This window comes from Pipistrellus kuhlii, unplaced genomic scaffold (assembly GCF_014108245.1).
Source record: "Pipistrellus kuhlii isolate mPipKuh1 unplaced genomic scaffold, mPipKuh1.p scaffold_m20_p_1, whole genome shotgun sequence".
Taxonomy (NCBI): Eukaryota; Metazoa; Chordata; class Mammalia; order Chiroptera; family Vespertilionidae; genus Pipistrellus; species Pipistrellus kuhlii.
Genome location: NW_023425404.1, coordinates 187,880,264 through 187,888,439, shown reverse-complemented (window position 1 = coordinate 187,888,439; position 8,176 = coordinate 187,880,264). Strand labels below are relative to the sequence as shown.

At 37.5% G+C, this 8,176-nt stretch overlaps 1 pseudogene; it reads left to right on the top strand.

The window, feature by feature from the left end:
• The first annotated feature begins 220 nt into the window (after positions 1–220).
• LOC118710693 lies at positions 221–364 on the top strand (annotated as a pseudogene).
• The last annotated feature ends 7,812 nt before the right edge of the window (positions 365–8,176 follow it).

The window sequence follows — 8,176 nt, the reverse complement described above, 5'->3', positions numbered from 1 at the left end:
GGCTGCCCTGTCCATCACCACTTGTAGCTTGCTGCTCATAGCCTTCTGCTGCTCATAGCTCTCTACCACTAGTTGCTTGCGCACTGCCCTCTGCCACTCCTAGCTCTTCACTGCTAGTAGCTTGCGCTCCACCCTGCCCACTGCAAAAGCTGATGCTCTTTTGGTCATGAGGGTGATATGGCATGACTGCCATGGCCTTTTATATGATAGAGATGTAAATAGCCCTGGCAATGGGCAAGGGGACACCTGATTATTGGTGTTGGTCTTATTATCAGTCAGGGGCAAAGTAGATATTCAGTCCTTAATGCATCCTAGCTTGATGCCTGTGATGATGGCCAGAGCTGTTTCATGCCTGGGCGCATAAAAATAAATAATATATAAATATATGTATGGACATTTACATGCAAATAAATGTTTTATAAATTTATGTATTATATATGTAGACACATATTTACACATACATGTATATAGGTACCCACACATATATGCATACACACACACACATCTATATCTATATCTATATATATATATATATATAGATAGATATATATATATGATATCTATATCTATAATCAAATACATGGGAGAAATGTTGAAACATTTAAATAATCTCTTTTGCCAGTGCAGTTTTTTCAAGTCTTAATCTGTTGACATCATTGTCATTTTTAAGAGGGAGATTTGAGTCTGGCCAATATGGCTTGCTGGTTGAGTGTCAACCCATGAACTAGAGGTATTGGTTCAATTCCTGGTCAGAGAACATGCTTGGGTTGTGGGCTTGATCCCCAGTAGGGGGCATGAAGGAGGCAGCTATTTGATGATTCTTTCTCATCACTGATGTTTCTGTCTCTCCCTCTCTCATTCTCTCTGAAATCAGTAAAAACACATTAATAAAAAAGAGGGAGATTTGGAATTAGCTTTTGTTAGATTCATTTGATCATGGACACCTTTATTCAAGGGCTCACTATTTGGATTATTATTCATTTCAATGCACCTTTAAAAATCTATGTAAATAAATGGGATAAGGGATGGGATGAGTTTGCAATTAAAGAGCTATTCAAATCTAACAAAAAAGTTTTGTCATAACATGTGAGAGGTGGAAGAGGGTTTCAAGGTTGTCTAGCCCTATCACTCATCGGATGGATAATACTTTTATTTTCCTTCAATCACATAGCTGATCAATACTTCAAATACAAAAGAAACTGCAGAGTCTGACAACATGATCCATCACATCTTCTCCATCATTATTTTGATAATGCCATTTGTCACTGTCAAAGGTCTCCAACAAAAATGTTTCTAAAGAGAAAACCAACAGATTAAGAATGAAAGCAATGTCATGCTGTGTGTTTCACCTAACATTTACTGAGGGTTATAGGTAGGTCATGGGGTTCTCATGTCTCTTTTGAGGGGATGGACCTGCCCAAAATTATTATAATAAAGCACAAATAATGTCCAGGTGTAAACAAATGGCACAAAAATGCAAGTGGACAAGGCCATTTCATCCACTTGTAGAATTGTATGTAAGGGACTTAACAAAGATCATCACTGTTGAGGTTGAGGTTTTTGATGAATAAGATTTAACCAAACTGAGTAAGATATAAAGAGAAGTTCATGTGCAGAGGGAAAAGAATGAGGAAATATTCAGTGGATTCAAAAGTCCCAGATGATTTGGGAACTGGGTGTTAAAAGGTTCAGAACATAGGATGAATATTGGATGAGAAATGTAAACTGTTATGTATATAATCCCACCCTCCTCCCGCCAATGTATATGTTGAAATCCTAAACTTCAGCACCATAGAATTGATTTTACTTGAGATAGGGTCTTCACAGAGGTAACCAAGTTAAAAGGAGGTAACCACATGGGAGAATGCCAGGAAGCATCTGAGCATCAGAGAGCTTCCTACTCAGAGGTACAGTAACCATCTGACTTTGCAGCAGTGGAAGGACTTTAGGTTGGAAGAGGCAAGCAAGGTGACTGGAAGCCAGACCCTGGGTCTCTTCACTGGGTCAAGTGAAATGTGTCTAAAGCTTAAATTAGGCCAGAGGCCCTGGGTGAGATTTGTAAAATGTTGTCTAGATAAATCTGATAAATCAGAGGACAGAACTCACAAAGAAGGAGAACGCAAACCACCCATTAGATTTGTAGTCCCTTTCCTCTTAGATTAAGCAAGAATGAATGCATTAGTTCAAAGGCAATGGGTTAGATTTGACTATAACCCTCTTGGGGCCAATAAGGCTTTGCGAATCCACTCTTCCATTCACATCTTTCCTCTAGGCACCTATCTATGGCTTCCTTTGTGATCTATAAACATGTCCATTTCTTTCTCAGCCAGGGTCTTTGCATTTGCAACTCCCAATTCCTAGAAGACTCCACTGTTAATGGAGGAAAATGTGCCTCCTCTCCTCTAGTTGTTGCTGGACGTGGAGACCTTGCTATCTCCCAAGAAAAGGAATTTTCTGAGAATCACACAGAAGAATGAGTAATTTTTATTTGTGTGGAATTAAATCCCTGCATTTTCAAAATCCCATTTCCCTTAGTCCAGCCATAGAAATATAGCTAAAATCAGAGCCAGTGTCCAGAGTTTCCATTACATGTTGGAATTGAATCCAGAACAGCATCAGGTTAGTAGCAGTCCATTAGTCCAATATGTATGGGGGTCTGCATGGCCATGGACCACATGGGAGAATGCCAGGAAGCCAAACATGAACCATGAGCCAAGTGTGTCAAAATATACCAACAGAGTGAACTTCTTTGCTCAAAGTGAACTTCTTTGTGGATATATATATCACAAATATCCATACCTTTGCAGTGACCATATGCATTCTGGCCAATCATCTGTATCCCCAGATGTGACTGATAAGCAAGTACCTTTCTATAGCATCCAACCTCACTGGGCATGTATCTATCTTCCCTTTGTTGTAGCCCTCCCTCAGTGCTTTGCAGCGGATATGCCTATAATGCCTGACCTTTTCTTTGCTCCTTTCCTTCTTCAAAATAGACTTGCCCAGGCCATGGTATTTTGTGGAAGAGCCTCACTCAAGGGGCCAAAAAGCCACATATGGCTCTCGAGCCGCAGTTTGCTGACCAGGGGGCTGAGTAAATACATGGACTTGATAAGTTCTCCCTGTGTCATTTCATTTAATTTCATATATTTATTTTCTAGACTAGGTACAATAATAATTTATATAAAATTCTATGACTGCCTTCTAATAATGCCTGAGCCCACATTATATCATGTAATAGGTAAGAAATTCTTCTACATCTTGTTTTAATTTCTGAAAAGACTAATTATTTTTAACCCTGGTAGTTTTTTGTGTTTCTTTTTAGTTTTTCCATCTTAAAAAGTGGCATTGCCTTGGATAAATCAGAATAACTAACAATTATCCTTGACTCCTCTTTCTTCATCAGTCCCCACATTATCAGTCACCAGGGTCTATTGATTTTACCTCCCAAATATGTTTCATATTCATTTATTTTCTCCTTTCCCATTGCTACAACTTAGTCCAATGCCTTATTATTTTTTGCTTGGTTTTGTACAATAACCCTTTATTGGTTTTTCTACTTTTGCCTTTCCAAAAACTTTACCCAAATTATAATCAGAGAAATTTTTTTAAAATACAAGTATAATGCCACTCTACTACACAACTCTCATCATATTAAAATGAAATACAAGATTCTGCCTTCTTGGACACTAAAAAAGTTGCTTCCCTAACTTGAACAGTTATGTTGAATCCTTCCCATTGAGTGCTATTCCTTACAAGTGAAGTACATTTGATCTTTAGAATAGTCCAATGAAGAAGGCTTATAATGCTCTACCACATTTTATAGATGGGAAAATCAAGGCCTGGTTCATTAATAGGGTTGGCCAAGATCAGAATAACTGAGAGTGATCATAAATTTCTCACTTTCTCAATTCTCTCATTTAGATAGACATCAAGTTCTATTGACTTTACCTCAATGTCTCACGCAGTTAAAAAGGACCACTCTGGGAACTGAAAACTTGTGATTCCTAAACCGTGTTTTATTTCCATCTCACTATATATTGGGTAATATATATATATATATATATATATATATATATATATATATATATATATATATATATAATTTCCATCTCACTATAAGATATATATCTTATCTTATAGTGTAGGGATACAATATATATAGGGAGACAACCTATTGGGTTCTATCCAGGACTTCAAAAGGCCATTATTCAGTGTTAACCAGGTCTTGGTTGTTTTGTAGATTAACAAAGTATTTCTGTGTCCTTAAAGCTATAAGGCAGTAGGGATAATTTGAGTAAAAGTTAAGTTTTCTGCAGGGTAAGGATCTTTCCCATGACTGTGGTCATATTTCATTTACTGTCTTGCTTTGTACCAAGCACTATCCTAAGAGGATAAAAGATTAATAACAATACTTTTAGGTGATATCTATTGAGATAAATATATCTTTCAAGGTGTTTCATATATAGTTGTTTGGATTTTCTGTGTTTTATTCAATTTTTATAAAAACTCCATGATGTGGCTACTATTATTATTCCTGTTTTGCAGACAAGAAAACTGAGGCACAGTGAGGTTAAGAAATTTGGCCAATCTTACAGGAAGTGAAGGAACATAGGTATTAACTCACACAGTGTGTCTCTAAAGCTATGACACTTCAGGGTTCTCAATGGGAATAACATACAATCCCTTTTTATAAAGATTTTCTTGTTGGTGTGAAAGACAGACCCATAAGTAGAACACAATGTGATGATGGTTATGATTCATTCAACAAATCTATCTGCTGACTGCTATATGGTATTTCATTATATAGTATAGAGCAAGGAATACAAACTCAGAAATTGGAGAGTTTTTTGAAAGTTTGAGACCGTGGGGGAATTATTTAACCTCTCAGAGCAGTTTCCTTATACATAGAACATGAAAACAAATATCTATTTCAAATTTTACTATTGGTGTTAAGTAGGTTAATATATATATCAAATAGCACATAGTAGGCCCATATGAAGACTTTCATAAGTTATAAGAATATTAATGAAAACATTAAATATAACATGTCAGATGAGCATGAAGGAAGAAAACATCAACTTATCCTGGGAGATGAGGTGGTGGTGCTCCCCACAACTGATGGAACATTCACTGGATCTGGGATATACCTTTATTGAAAGATGTACTATACCTTTATTACTCCCCATTCCACATCCAATCTTTTTTCCTCTGGGGAACCACTCTTTCCTCAGACATGCCTCACCCCATGCAGACTTGGTTGTTGTTGATATTCATCCTATTACCCTAAACTGAGTCTCCCAGATACTGAACTAGGTATTTTAGAAGGCAGGGAAGAGTAGATGACAAGACAGCGGATTCTTGGCCATGCCAATGAGCCAGCCATTTGTTCAACCAATGTGAGTCCTATTGATCTCTTGACTTTCCAATCTGTGAGCCAATAAATACATATACTTCATTGTTAAATTCTATTTGAGCTGAGTATTTGTTACTGGCAACTGATCCCTTCTTAACTGCAGAGAAATCTAGATGGAAGGATTGCATGTGCAAAAGCTCACCGAGTAGAGAATATAACAGGTTTGGAGATATTACATTGAAAAATAAGGCGAGAATGTTGGCCAGTGCCAGCTCCTCAAAGGCCTTGACTGCCATGTTAATGAGTTTGGACTCTAGCCTGTAGGCAGGAGGGAACAGCAGTTTTTGAGCAGAGAAGTGACATGATCCGATTTGCACCTCAGAAAGATAACCCTTGCTGTGAAGTTGAGTTTGGGTAGGAGTAGGAAAGGCTGAAAGCAGAGAAAAGATGAGATAGCTGCAATGGAATGAAGAAAAGACCACGGTAGTGGGGACAGACAGGTAAGGACTTGGTATCATTTTCTTTCTGGATCCACCTTACTATTACCTATTTACTCAAATGGATTCTCCTTGGCTTTTAATTCTGGGTTTGCAGATGCCTCACCAGTCACAGACAGACTGGCAGACAGGGGACTCTTGCTTGCTGAGTACAGAGCCTTCAAATGCAAGATATGAGGCACAGGAGCTTTCCAACTTTTAATATTCCCTTGCTGTCTTATTACTACATCATGGTGATGCTCTTCAGCTGGACATTAACAAATGACACCAAAAGTCTGCAATCTTCATGGACCACAGTTCAGGAAGCCAATTTAAGTAGCTTTCTGAACTCATAGATGAGTTCCCAAGTACCTTTTCTTTCATGCAGGAGATGTCCCAGCAGGGAGTACCAGAATACTGTCATAAAATTCATGTTATTGCCTCTTTTCCTGTATCAGAGAACCTCCAACTAGTTTCCATGGAGTTAATACTGCTTCCCAGTCTTCTGAGGTATTTTCAATAGATAAGTGTTGGAATTGTGTGGGGGCAGAAATACATAGCAGTTGGGATTTTGATTTTAAAATATATATTTAATAAGAAAAAAAAAAACAACAAAAACCAAACAAACAGGCCTTCATGTCCAGTCTCTCTGGCAAATGCTTTTATTTGCTTCATGCAATTTGGTACAAGTTTGAATGGTCAATTAAACATCTGTTTATAGGACTAGAAAGAGTGATGATTCCCATGTTTCCATGACTACATATCAGCTATGTTATATTACTCTTCTGCTGAACTATGAAGTCACAGCGAGAATTGCATTGTGGGTCCTCTAGGGATTTAGGCAAGGAAAATCCATTTCCAATCTTCTACTGCCACCACCACCACCACCACCACCACCACCACAATCACCACTACCACCACCACCACCAATTAATCATATTCATATTCCTTAACATGAAAGAATGGAACCATTTAAAATTGTTAAGTTAAAAGTACTGAAAGGGACCTTAGAAATTATCCATTCTAGAATTATTAGTTAATGAGTTCAGTTGGTTTTGCTGAGACTAAAGTTAATAAAAATTAAGTCCAAAATGTGGAGCTAGAACCTGCCATGCAGGACTTTTCCTTCAGTTTTGCATCTATAATATGGAAATATCTACTTCTAATGGCTGTTTGAGGATTAAATACATTAATGTATTTGAAGTGCTCAAATTTTGCTGGCACATATTAAGTGCCACATTAAGTGTTAAATGTTAGAATGTGGTTGTTTGGAGACCAGACCATATCAGGTTTGCTAACAAATTCTCCCATGGAAGGCCTGGCTGGCAAAATGCTCAACTGGTAGAACAAAGTCAAGTTTGCTGCATGGGGAAGCAGCAACTTGATAGTCTGTTTGGCTGAAGAGAGAATGACTATTTCTTATGAATCATGAGGCAATATGCAAAGGAAACCTGCACAGAGTGTTCTAAAGTCTTTTTCAAAAGAGGTGAAGAGATCTACCCAGAGAAGCTGGAGATATTACTGTATTCCTATGGTGGGAGGAAAGGGGTAAGAATCAGCCAGAAAAGAGATGCATTCACCCTGCCTATGAAACTACAGGCTAGACTCATTGCGATTGAAGGACACCAAATGATTCTGGATCACATCCTAAGGAGTCCGTTGTAAACATCTGACAACTTCAGAAAGAGCTAATGACAGATCTACACAATAGTGTCAGCTAATAAGACATTGTCTCCTCCTTTTATTCTTCTCTAACTTTCCTTAACATTGGGTTTTGGGGGAAGCCATCAGAAACATTGTATGGCAAATTGGGAAAAAGGGAAAAGGCTTCAAAAGAGAGAAGGCAATCCAACCCCATATGACTATAGGCTTTTTGTTTATGGAGTGGTTGGCAAAGAAGAGAAATTCTTCTTTTAATTGAAGATATACTGATACATGGAACTATACATTTTCATTACTGAACTGGAATAGTGTTTTGTGACTTCAAGTCACAAGGAAACTATTTGTATACTGAAGGATGACAAAAGAGAAAATCGTAAGTCCTGCAGAGTTTTGTGGTAGAGTTAGTACCAGGAAAGTGAGTGTAAAAGGACAATGGGCAACTAAGGTTATTTTGTGATTACATACCATGAGTTGTGTCTGTTTAACACAATGGCTATACAATTAGCTAATATTTATTGATAATATTTAGCTAATAATATTGCTCTGCTCAGGTTATAGGAAGAAACAAAGACAAATCTCTGCTGTCTTGGGAATTAAATGCTACAGAGAAAAATGGAATGCAAACCAATACAAATTTATTACATAAATAATAGGTCTGAGATAACTTTAAGTGCTAGTTAAA